This window comes from Canis lupus, chromosome 18, assembly GCF_048164855.1.
Source record: "Canis lupus baileyi chromosome 18, mCanLup2.hap1, whole genome shotgun sequence".
Classification (NCBI taxonomy): Eukaryota; Metazoa; Chordata; class Mammalia; order Carnivora; family Canidae; genus Canis; species Canis lupus.
Window position 1 is genome coordinate 42,576,324 of NC_132855.1, and position 13,474 is coordinate 42,589,797.

Consider the following 13,474-nt stretch of genomic DNA (forward strand, 5'->3'; position numbering starts at 1 on the left):
TGCATTTAATGATTGTTTTCTAATTTAAGTGTTCTTATTAGTGGATGTATCACTTAGGTCTCAAGAGGAAGCAGCCCACTCAAAATAAGTTGATTCAGGGACAAGTGACTTATAAAGGGATGATGTACAAGTATGCAAACTTGGATATGCAAACTTGTAGTAATGATTCAGTAACTTAGGCTGTTACCACCTTTAGGAAAGAAGCAGTTGCAGAACAAGAAGGAAAGATACTCATATAAAACTAGTCACTTGACAAGAACATTGGCCATGGTTAAGAGACATAGCCAGCTGAAGTCAGGATTCAACCAGAGAAACAGGGCTAGTAGGAGATAAACAGTAAGACATTGATTGCAAGGGATTGGCTTATGTAATTGTGGAGACTAGCAAAGCAAGGCCAAAATGTGTATAATAGGCCTTTGGGAAGGGCAGGCTGGAACCCTCAGACACAGGATGAAGCTCCTGTCCACAGACAGAATTTGGTCTTCTCCTGGGAAGCCTTACTTCTACTGTTAAGTGCTGAAGTGATGGAGTCAGTCCTGCTCAGATTACCTAGGAGAATCTTCCTTTCATAGAATCAATTGATTATAGACTTTAATCACATCTAAAAAATACTCTCACAGCAACACCTGGATTAGTGTTTGATTAAGTAACTGGGAAATACAGCTAAATTGGCACATAAAACTGACCGTCTCCACTAACCTGAAGGAAGGGATCAAGGGAATGCACATCCTGTCCTCACTCTCTCCATTGGCTGAGCCCTACTTGTTCTCAGTCAGAAGGCAGAACCTATTGATGGACTGAACCCTCACAGGTTACTAGATTCCTCATATCACCTGCACTGTGAGACAGAGAGATGGAACCAAGCTCCAGAACATGCTGCTTGGGTTGAGTGTGAGATTTTTCCAAAATAAATAAATAAATAAATAAATGAGGATTCAGACTGAGTAAAGGAAAATGCTTTTCCTTTGGGCTGTAGGGACAGATCCATGTGGTTAATGATTCCACCTACTACTGCCCCCTTAAATCAGAAATCCCTTTACTCACATCAAGACTTCCTGATAATTTGAATGCACCTCTACGAGCTCATGTGGCATGTTGTAAGGAACAGAGCCAGGGCAGCACAAAGTGATGTGGCCCGATCTGCATAATTTTTCCTGTGCTATCTCCATCAGGATGCTGCAGCCTGTGGTATCTCCACTGGGAGTCAGCCAGGCCTGAAGTGGATGGAAAGCAGCTGGATGGACAATTCAGGAGCTCTGACATAAGTCCACCTGCCAGCCTTTGCCCAGTGCAAAATAATAAGGTGATACAAGTAAAGGGTTGACTATCTCCTGGGTAATACTTACTTTTCATAGTTAAAAGTTCAGACTCCAAAATTAAGCTGGTAAGGTGCAAACCCCTGCTTCACTACCTGCTGAGTATGACTTTTTAGACAGGTTAGTTAACCTACAGAGAGAAAATTATTATGGAGATTCAATGAATTCATGAATATTTCAGAACAGTACCTGGTACGTAGTATCCATCAAAAGCAAAAGCAAATTGATGTTTTCAATTTCCTAAATACAACAACCTCCAGAACTCTAATGCAGCAGTCAGCAAAGCCAAATCCAGTCTGTTACCTGTTTTTTTTTTGTTGTTTTTTTTTTTAATATTTTTTAAAATATTTTTTTATTTTTTATTTTTATTTATTTATGATAGGCACACAGTGAGAGAGAGAGAGAGGCAGAGACACAGGCAGAGGGAGAAGCAGGCTCCATGCACCGGGAGCCCGACGTGGGATTCGATCCCGGGTCTCCAGAATCGCGCCCTGGGCCAAAGGCAGGCGCCAAACTGCTGCGCCACCCAGGGATCCCCTGTTACCTGTTTTTGTAAATAAAGCTTTATTGGAACATAGTCATGCTCAATCATTTACATATTGTCCATGGCTCCATTTACTCTGCAGAATCACATAGTTGCCACAGAGATAGTATGACCTACAAAAAATAAAATATTTATTCTCTGGCCCTTCCTAGAAACCCCAGATTTAGAAAATGAAAGTGATTACTTAAAAGAGATTAAATGGAACTGCTTTATACCCACAAGAATAGATACACTATTACAATACATAAAGCTTGATTTTTCCCAAAGAAATCTTATCACTCATTACACAATACTCAGGAATAAGTATAACGCATGTTCCCTCCACACACCTTTTAAAAAAATTTTGGCCTTGACTGAAAAAAGAAAAGCTTGAGATAAGATTTCAAACTGAATTTTAAAAATGAAGACCCAAAAGATTCCCTTTCCCTTGGTTCTGTATGCACAACTTTGGTCACAATCTGTTTGTGGCAAATTAGTTCAGTCGATTAGAGAGAAGGGTGCTACTGAAACTCAAGTTAAGTCTTTGACCTATAACTGGTCAAAGCTGATGTTTTATTCTGTCTGATGACCTTGAATATAGACCAATAGCTAATTCCGGTCAACTCTTTTACCAACCCATGTACCAGGTGCCCATACTGCTATCCCAAGTGATACTTTATTCCTCCCAAATGTATCATCACTACTGATATAGTCAATCAAGAAATATACCTTCATATGGTGGCTCAGAAACATTCTGTTTACTTGCAACATATGACTGGTTTTCATGGACCATACTATTATGTATATTCAGAGAAACACATAGGTTGACCACATAAAGGCTTATCTGATAGGCAAGGTCAGGTGGGAGATAAAAGAATTATTAAACTCCCTAAAACCCTCTTTTCCTGCAATCTGCCTATTCTTTGTTGCAGTTTATCTTAATTTTTCCTACTTTACTTATTACTACATGCTCCTGACCTTGACTTGATGCCTCTGATTTTGTTTTCTAAGTCCTGATTTAAACATAGCAACTGCTTCTGCTCTCCATCTTTCCTAGATTCTCCCCCTCATGACTTTATTCAAACCTGGTAATTTGACTCTTAATCTCTGTTATTTTCTTTGTACTTGGTTTAGAAAAGAGGGATAAGCCCCTCCACACACATAAAACAGTCCCCCATTGAAAAGAGCCTATCAGTGCAAAACAGGATCAAATGTGGAGAAGGTCAAATACTGACTATTGTATTTCTTCACTTTCTATTGTACTTGGCATCACGTCCATGATCAATCTGCAATAAAATCTACACATGGATTACATGTATGAAAAGTAGACATTCAGGAAACTGCTTTATTTTTAAAACACAATGTTCTGTCTCTTAGCCAACCATACTTATTTTAAAGAGTTGGTATGCAATTAATGTATTTGGAACACATGACTGATTAAAAATAGCAGCACTGTTAAGTTCTAACTTTGTTCTTTTGCCAGTTTTGAAGTTCCATGAGAGCAAAGGATTTAACGATCATAGTAACTAGATAAAACTGAAGCTTATGTAAGTTTGCCTGCTTTGTCTCATTGAACATGTCCAAATCTGCATATATAATCCAAATCAGGTACTGCTACAGGCATATATTTTTCAGTTCTGTAGATCATTTACAACTCTGACATCACTTAAAGTTTTCTAATATATTTTACATATTACCTCACTATATTAGATACGCTAGTTTTCAATGAAACTAGATATTTTATTATTGAAGTATAATTAACATATGTTAGTTTCAAGTGTACAACATATTGATTCTATAATTCTATATATTACTAATGTTCACTACAGTAAGTATAGTCACCATCTGTCACCATACAGCATTATTACAATTATTTATTCTATTTTATTTTTTTGAGAAAGAGAGAGTGTGAATGAGGATGAGGGGGAGTGGGGAGGGATAGATGGAGAGAGAGAATCTTAAGCAGGCTCCATGCCCAGCATGGAGACCCACTCAGGGCTAGATTTAAGGACCCTGACATCATGACCCAACCCAAAATCAAGAGTCGGCCACTTAATGGACTGAACCACCCAAGTTCCCTGCATTATTACAATTATTATTGACTATATTTCCTATGCTTTCTATCTTCGTGACTTATTTATTTTATAACTGGAAGTTTGTATCTTTTAATCCCCTTTAGCTATTTCACCCATTTCCCCACCTACCTTCCCTCTGGCAACAACTAGTTTGTTCTCTGTATTTAAGAATCTATTTTAGGAGTGCCTGGATGGCTTAGTTGGTTAAGCGTCCAACTCTTGATTTCTGATCAGGTCATGATCTCAGGGTCATGGAATCGAGCTTATGATTCTCTCTCTCCCTCTCCTTCTGCCCCTCCCCACCACCCTGTTCACACACACAGACTCTCTCCCTCTAAAAAAAAGCAAATTTATTTATTTTATTGTTTGTTCATTTGTTTTGTTTCTTAGATTCCACATACAAGTGAAATCATATGGTATTTGTCATTTTCTTCAACATTTCACTTAGCATGATACTCTCTAGATCCAGCCATGTTGCTACAAATGACAAGATTTCATGCTTTTTAATGGCTCAGTAATATTTTAGTATGTGTGTGTGTACATGTGTATTCTTGATCCATTCATCTATCAATGGACACTTAGGTTGCTTGCTTATCTTGGTTATTATAAACAATGCTATAGTAAATATAAAGGTGCATATATCTTTTCAAATTAGTATTCCAGTTTTCTTTGGGTAAATATTCAGTAGTGGAATTACTAGATCATGTGGTATTTCTATTTTTAGTTTTTTAAGGAACCTCTACCCTGTTTTCCAAAGTACCTGCACTGATTTACATTCACCAACAATGCATGAGGGTTCCCTTTTCTCCACATCCTCCCCAACATGTGTTATTTCTTATCTTTCTGATACTAGCCACTCTGACAGGTGTAAGATGATATCTCACTGTGGTTTTGATTTACATTTCCTGATGATTAGTAATGTTGAGCATCTTTTCGTGTGTCTGTTTGGCCATCTGCATGTCCTCTTTGAAAAAAAATGTCTATTCAGGTCCTCTGCCCATTTTTAAATTGGATTTTGGAGGGGGGTTTTGTTGAGTTGTGTACATTTTTAAAAATATATTTTGGATATAACCCCTTGTTAGATATACCATTTGCAAATTTCTTTTCCCATTCACTAGGTTACCTTTTAGTTTTGTTGATGGTTTCCTTTGCTGTGCAAAAGATTTTATTTTGATGTAGTCCTAATAGTTTGTTTTTGCTTCTGATTCTTTTGCCTGTGGAGACATATCCATAAAAATGTTTCTAAGAGCAATGTCTGAAAGACCACTGCCTATGTTTTCTTTTAAGAGTTTTATGACTTTAGATCTCACATTTAGGTTTTTAATCCATTTTGGGTTTATGCTTGAGTATGGTGTAAAAAAGTAGTCCAGTTTCTAAAGACTCCATCAAACAAGATAATAACAGACCAATATCTCTCATAAACATTGGTGTGAAAATACTCAGCAAGATACTGGCTAATAGGATCCTGGGTTGCAAGGTGGTTTAACACTCTTAAATCAATCAATGTAATAGATCACATTAATAAAAGAAAAGACAAGAACCATACGATCCTCTCAACTGATCCAGAAAAAGCATTTGACAAAATATAGCATCCTTTCTTGATTAAAACTCTTCAAAGTATAGGGATAGAGGGAACATTCCTTAATATCATAAAAGTCATCTATGAAAAGCCCGCAGAGAATATCATTCTCAATGGGGAAAAACTGAGAGCTTTTCCCCTAAGGTCAGGAACACGGCAGGGATGTCCACTCTCACCACTGTTGTTCAACATAGTACTAGAAGTCCTAGCCTCAGCAATCAGACAACAAAAAGAAATAAAAGACATTCAAATTCGCAAAGAAATCAAACTCTCACTCTTCGCAGATGGCATGATACTGTATATGGAGAACCCAGAAGACTCCACCCCAAGATTGCTAGAACTCATACAGCAATTCAGCAAAGGAGCAAGATACAAAATCAATGCCCAGAAATTAGTGGCATTTCTATACACTAACAATGAGACTGAAGAAAGAGAAATTAAGGAATCAATCCCATGTACAATTGCACCCAAAACCATAAGATACCTAAGAATAAACCTAACCAAAGAGATAAAGGATCTGTATTCTAAAAACTACAGAGAACACTTATGAAAGAAATTTAAAAAGACACAAAGAGATGGAAAAACATTCCATGCTCATGGATTGAAAGAATAAATATTGTGTAAATGTCTATGCTACCCAGAGTAATTTACACATTCAATGCAATCCCTATGAAAATACCATAGTCTTTCTTCACAGAGTTGGAACAAATGATCCTAAGACTTGTATAGAACCTGTATACTTGTATAGAAAAGACCCTGAATACCCAGAGGAATGTTGGAAAAGAAAACCAAAACTGAAGGCATTGCCAAATGTTGGTGAGGATGTAGAGAAAGGAGAACACTCTTACACTGTTGGCGGGAATGCAAGCTGGTGCAGCCACTCTGGAAAACAGCATGGAGGTTCCTCAACAAGTTAAAAATAGAGCTACCCTATGACCCAGTAATTGCACTACTGGGTATCTACCCCAAAGATACAGATATAGTGAAATGACAGAACGCCTGCACCCCAATGTTCATAGCAGCAATGTCCACAATAGACAAACTGTGGAAGGAGCAGAGATGTCCTTCAACAGATGAATGGATAAAAAAGATGTGTGTGTATATATATGTGTATACACACACACACACACACACACAATGGAATATTACTTAGCCATTAGAAAGGATGAATACCTACTATTTACATCAACATGGATGGAACTGAAAGGTATTATGCTGAGTGAAATAAGTCAACTGAAGAAAGACCATCATATGGTCTCACTCATATGTTGAATATAAGAAATAGTGAAAGGGACTATAACGGAAAGAGGGAAAACTAATGGGAAAAAATTAGAGAAGAAGACAAACCATGAGAGACTCCTAACTCTGGGAAACAAACAGAATGTTGCTGAAGGGGAGGGGGGGTGTTTATAGGGCTTGCATTGGATCTGTAGATTGCTTGGAGTAGTATGGGCATTTTAACTATATCAATTCTTCCAATCCATGAGCATGGTATATCTTTCCATTTGTGTTGTCTTCAATTTCCTTCATCAATGTCTTATAATGTTCAGAATATAAGTCTTTCATCTAAATGATTACATTTATTCCCAGATATTTTATTTCTTTTGGTGCAATTGTAAATGGGATTGTTTTCTTAATTTCTTCTTCTACTACTCTGTTCCTAGTGTATAAAAGCACAACAGATTTCTGTATAATGATTTTGTATCCTGCAAATTTACTGTATTCATTTATTAATTCTAATAGGTCTTTTTGTGGAGTCTTTAGGGTTTTATATCTAGTACCATGTCATCTGCAAATAGTGGCAGTTTTATTTCTCCCTTATCAATTCAATGCCTCTTGTTTCTTTTTCTTGTCTGATTGCTGCAGCTGGGACTTCCAGTACTATGTTGAATAAAAGCAGTGAGAGTTGACATTCCTTTCTTGTTCCTGATCTTAGAAGAAAGTTTTCAGTTTTCTGCCACTAAGTATGATGTTAGCTTTGGGTTTTTCATATATGGCTTTTATTTTTGAGGCATGTTCCCTCTAAACCCAGTTTGTTGGGAGTTTTTATCATGAACAAATGTTGTATCTTGTCAAATGCTTTTTTCTGCATCTTTTGAGACTACTACATGGTTTTTATCCATCCCCTTGTTAATGTGATATAGCACATGGATTGCTTTGCAAGTATTGAACCACCCTTGTATCCCTGGAATAAATCCCACTTGATTATGGTGAATGATCCTTTTAATACATTTTTAAATTAGATTTGCTAATATTTGTTGGGGACTTTTGTATTTATGCTCATTAGAGATATTGGGCTACACTTTTTTTTGTCATATCTAGTTTTGGTATCAGAGTAAGACCAGCTTCACAGGATAAATTTAAAAGTTTTCCTTCCTCTTCTATTTTTTAGAATAGTTGGAGAAAAATAGGCATTAGCTCTTCCTTAAATGTTCAGTAGAATTCACTTGTGAAGCCATCTGTTATTGGATTTTTGTTTGTTGGGAGTTGTTTTTATTACCAATTCAATTTCATTACTAGTAATCAGTCTGTTCAAATTTTATATTCCTTCCTGATTCACTTTTGGAAGATTATATGTTTCTAGGAAATTTATCCATTTCTTCTAGGTTATCCAATTTGTCAGCATATAATTTTTCATATTATTTTCTTATAACTTTGTATTTCTATGATACCAATTGTTATTTCTTCTTCATTTCTGATTTTGTTTATTTGAGACCCCTCTCTTTTTTCTTGATGAGCCTGGCTAAATGTTTATCAATTTTAAGAACCAGTTCTTGGTTTCATGGTATTTTATAGTGCTTGTTTGCTTGTTTTTTGGTCCATATTTTGTTTATATTCACTCTATTCTTTATTGTTTCCTTTCTGCTACTAGCTTTAGGCTTTGTTTGTTTCATTTCATAGTTCCTTTAGGTATAAGTTTAGGTTGTTCAGTTGAGATTTTTCTTATTTCTGTATTTTTCTTCTTTCTATAAGCTTCTCTCTTAGCTTTTGCTATATTCCAAATATTTTGGACCGTTGTATTTTCATTTTCTTCATGTATTTCTGGATTTCCTCTTTGACTTCTTTATTAATACATTGGTTGTTTAGTAGCATGTTGTTTAACTTCCATGTATTTGCATTTTTTCTAGTTTTTTTCTTATAATTAATTTCTAGTCTCATACTATTGTGGTCAGAAAAGATGCTTGATATGATTTCCGTTTTCTTAAATTTATTGAAACCTGTTTCATGGTCTGACATGTGATCTCTCCTGGAGAATGTGGAACTAGACTTTGATAATAACAATCAGACATGATTTAGAAGGTTGTTCAACAAAATAAAACTTTATTTTTCAAATTTACCAAACCATTAGCCTATGCTTCCCCAAATTCCTTTTGAATTTTATCCTTTAAAACAGGTTTCTTGGGATCCCTGGGTGGCGCAGCAGTTTGGCGCCTGCCTTTGGCCCAGGGCATGATCCCGGAGACCCGGGATCGAATCCCACATCGGGTTCCCGGTGCATGGAGCCTGCTTCTCCCTCTGCCTGTGTCTCTGCCTCTCTCTCTCTCTCTGACTATCATAAATAAATAAAAAAAAATTTTTTTAAATAAATAAATAAATAAATAAAACAGGTTTCTTTTCAGAAAAAACTTTATCTGTTAAATTGTATTTTTTTTATTTTTAAAAATATTTATTTATTTTCAAGAAAGAGCACGTGCATGTACATGAGCAGGATGAGGGGCAGACAGAGAGGGAATCCTTAAGCCAACTCCCCACTGAGCTCAAGCCTGATGTGGAGCTCTATCTCAGGACCCTGAGATCATGACCTGAGCCAAAATCAAGAATCAGCCACTCAGCTGACTGAATCACCCAGGCACCCTTATCTGTTACATTTATTTATTTTATTTTTTGTGAGTTTTTGCCCAATGCTCTGCTTCTATATGTTATTATTTTGGAGGGGTTTTTTTTTTTCTGTTTAATTTAAGGCAGCTGGTGGCATGTACTCTCAATTTTTATTTGTCTGAAAATGACTTCACTTTGATTTTTAAAGGGTATTTTCACTGGGCATAGCATTCTAGACTGGCATTTTCTCCCCAACACTTTGAAGACCTCATTCCATATAGTTTTTGTAGCACAGTGTTTCTGTTGAGAATTCAGCTATCATTATAATATTTGTTTTTTTAAAGGTATTATGTACTTTCCCCCACTTCTGACTGCTAAGATCTTTTTAACTGCTATTTATTTATTTATTTATTTATTTATTTATTTATTTTTAACTGCCTTTTATTTTCAGTTTTACTAAGATGGACCTAGATACATTTTTTCTGAGCATTTATCCTGCTGTCATTTCAAGAACTTCCTGGATAATGTACTTCGGTTTTGAACATCTTCAGACATTATTTCTCCCTGGTTGTTTCTCTTGTAACCAGGTTGCTTCTCCTCCCCCATTCTCTTGCTAGTCTCCTTCCAAAGTTAGACTTTTTCACTCTGCCCCATATATTTCTTATTCTATTATTTTTTTATATTCCATTCTTTTTCACTCATGCTGTTTTGGATATTTCCCCTACCTACCTACCTTCCAGTTCTTTATTACTTACTTCAACTGTATCTAAGATTATTAATAAAAATAAATATATAAATAAAATGAATAAGAGAGATCCCACAAAGCTCCCTAGCTCCTTCTGCCCTGTGAAAATACAAAGAGAAATTTGTGACCCAGAAGAGAGCCCTCACCTGATCATGCTGTACTCTTCCAGCCTCTAGAACTGTCAGCATAGATTTCTATTGTTTATAAGCTACTTGGTCTATGGAATTCTGTAATAGCAGCCCAAAAAGACTAAGACAGAGAATTGGTCCCAAGATGGAGTTGCTGTTGTAACATATACCTAGCAATGTGCAAGCAGCTTTGGAACTGGGTAATGGGCAAAGGCTGAAAGAGACTTGAAGTGAATACTAGAGAAAGCCTACATTGCTATGAATGGACTGTAAAAGCAAGCCTGGCAAGAGCTCAGAAGAGGAAAGCTGTAGAGGTGCTTGGTTGGTTCAGTCCATAGAGCATACAACTCTTGATCTCAGGGTTGTGAGTTTGAGATGTTGGGTGTACAGATAACTTAAAAATAAAATGTTTAGAAGTGTTCTGTAGTTTTTAGGATATATATAAGCTCTTTGGTTAGGTTTATTCCTAGGTATCTTATAGTTTTGGGTGCAATTGTACATGGGATTGATTCCTTAATTTCTTTCTTCAGTCTCATTGTTAGTGTATAGAAATGCCACGGATTTCTGTGCATTGATTTTGTATCTCGCCCCTTTGCTGAATTGCTGTATGAGTTTCAGCAATCTTGAGGTGGAGTCTTTTGGTTTTCTATATAGAGTATCATGACATCTGCGAAGAGGGAAAGTTTGGTTTCTTCTTTGAGAATTTGAAAGCCTTTTATTTCTTTTTGTTGTCTGATTGCAAAAATAAGGTGAGGACGAGGAGGAGGAGGAAGAGGAGGAGAAGAAGAAGAAGAAAAAGAAGAAGAAGAAGAAGAAGAAGAAGAAGAAGAAGAAGAAGAAGAAGAAGAAGAAGAAAGCTGTAGAGAAAACCTTCATCTTCTTAGAGAATTCTCAAGTGGTTGTTAGCAGAATGTCGGTAGAAACATGGATAATAAAGGTCATCCTGTTGAGGTCTCAGAAAGAAATGAGAAACATGTTTGTGTTAACTCCAGGAAAGGCGATCTTTGTTATAATGTGGATAAGAGCTTCACCAAATTGTGTTCTTGTCCTAGCGTTTTGTGGAAGGTAGAACTTGTAAGCAATGAAAAGTAGATATTTGGCTGAAGAAATTTCGAAGCAAAGTGTTGAAGGAAGCATCTGGTTTCTTTTGGATATAGTAAAATTCAAAAAGAGAAATTATTTAAAGGTGGAATTATTAATCTAAAAGAATGCAGAATTTTAAAATTTGGAAAATTCTCAGCCTATCTGTTTTGAAAGAAATAAGAAAGCTTGTTTTGGGAGAGAACACAAAGAGTACAGCCAAATTTGATAAGGAAATTGGTATGGATTGGCCATCTCAACACAAGATAAGAGCTATTCATTAAGACAATTGGTAGATGGTGGGCCTTCCAAACAGAAGCCAGTACTTATTGTTCAAGACAGTAGAAGAATGACCTGAAGGCAGTTCCGGACTGGCCCTACCTCCACAGGTCCAGAGTTCAAGGGCCTCCGGGCCATATTTATTTCAAAGGAGAGGCTGCTGTCTACCTCACAGTGCAGGCTATGCTCCCCCAAAACCCTGAGCTGCACCCCTCAACCTCCAGATGCCGTGGAAGGAGGCCAAGGTGGCAGTCGCACCTGAGAGCACAGGCAGTAAACATTGGAAGAGCCCCTACAGTGATCAGAGTGCACAAGCCTAAAGCAGAGTGAATGGCAAGGCCCACTAAGAATCACAGGATTGAGACATGTTTCAAGTAGCCATGTAGCATCAACATTAAATTCGTGAATTATTCAGTTTATTGCACAAGTTTATCACATAAGCTAGTCACACAAGAAAGTTAGATGGGAATTAATAGACCACTCTGAAGAAGATCTGGGAAGGAGGCATCACAACATGAGTGGGGAGGCTCCAGCCCCATCGTAGGTCCTGCAAAGTGTTGGCCTAGATTGCAGTCAAATGGTCTTCTGTTTAAAGACCTATATGTCTGGCAGTGCCTGTGTGGAGCGTGTGGACACATATAGCATGGGAGATCTGTCAGCCCTCCAGCCAGTGCAAGACAGCTCCTTCTTTTAAGGGTCCTCTGAGTTGGGTGTAACAGTTCTGCCTGATGGTCTGCCCTATCAGCTCAGTCCACTAGGTCTCACCCAAGTCTCTCCACAGACCTTTCCTAACAAGTGTTACTTATCTGTCAGCACACAACTTATCTATAGAGGCACACTCAAAGTCCTATATCCCATGTTGACAACTAATAGGGGAGTTCACATTGGCCACTGTGACTCCATCTTGTCTTACTCTAACTTAGCTTATTCTCCATCGTCTATGACTAAGAATCACATACAAAGTGTCACACCAAGACAGAGTCATTAGCCAGTAGAAATATGGATATCTCCCCTAGATCTGAAAAGAATGGAGCCTCCCAGAGCAGCGGGGTCAGAATGGGGAGGGGCCACTGCAAAGAAATCTGATTAGGGCAGTGACCATCTGAGTCCTAGGGCAATGACTCCAGCCCCAGAGAAGGAGGGGCAGACATAGGACTCCAACCTATGAGAGCTCCTGTGTGGGCTGCAAAGCTGTGGGGGCAGAACCACTTGGAGCCTTAGGGGCCCAACTTCCACCTGGTGTGTCCAGAAGGTGGGATCTCTGCCCCCTTGTGTTTTAAGGCTTTGGAAGTGGCTAAGAAATCATTACGCATTTCTTCTTTCCTATTTCTTCCTTTTGAATGGAAATGTCTATCCCATGCAGTCCCTTCCTTATACCTTGGAAGCACGTAACTTATTTGATTTCAAAGGTTCATACTTGGAGAGCAATTTACCTAAAGGTGAATGTCTCACATATCTAATTCAGCTGATAGTTAGATGAGATTTTGGACTTAGACTTTTGAGTTGATGCTGGAACAAGTGAAAACTTCTGGGGCTATTGGGATGGAATGAATGTATTCTGCATAGAGAAGGACATGAATTTTGGGGAACTGGGGGGTAAAATGCTGTGGTCTGTATGTTTGTGTCCCTCTCCAAATTCATATTTGGAAATCCTAACCCCCAAGGATTATAGTATTAGGAAGCTGATCCTTTGGAAAGTGATTAGTTCATAAAGGTTAAGCCCTCATGAATGCAGTTAGTACCCTTATAAAAAAGAGACTCCAGGGATATCCTTTCCCACTTCCTGCAAGGGAGGATACAACTCAAAGGTACCATCTATGAACCAGGAAGAGGGCTCTCACCTGACCATGCTGGAACTCTGATCTTGGACTTTCCAGCTTCCAGAACTGTGAGAAATAAATTTCTGATATTTATAAGACACCCAGTCCTA

General features: G+C 37.6%; 1 protein-coding gene and 1 long non-coding RNA gene across 2 annotated transcripts in view; one reads left to right on the forward strand and one right to left on the reverse strand.

Annotated features, from left to right (window-relative positions):
• Nucleotides 1-1,884, forward strand: part of LOC140609071 (uncharacterized) — a 47,061-nt gene extending 45,177 nt beyond the window's left edge. Inside the window, exons 2-3 of the long non-coding RNA XR_012011052.1 lie at nucleotides 1,173-1,303; nucleotides 1,699-1,884. This is a non-coding gene — a long non-coding RNA (uncharacterized lncRNA). The remainder of the gene's footprint in view (nucleotides 1-1,172; nucleotides 1,304-1,698) is intronic.
• The window catches only part of LOC140609066 (uncharacterized), a 308,391-nt gene that overhangs the window by 265,278 nt on the left and 29,639 nt on the right, over nucleotides 1-13,474 (reverse strand). The window lies entirely within an intron of this gene.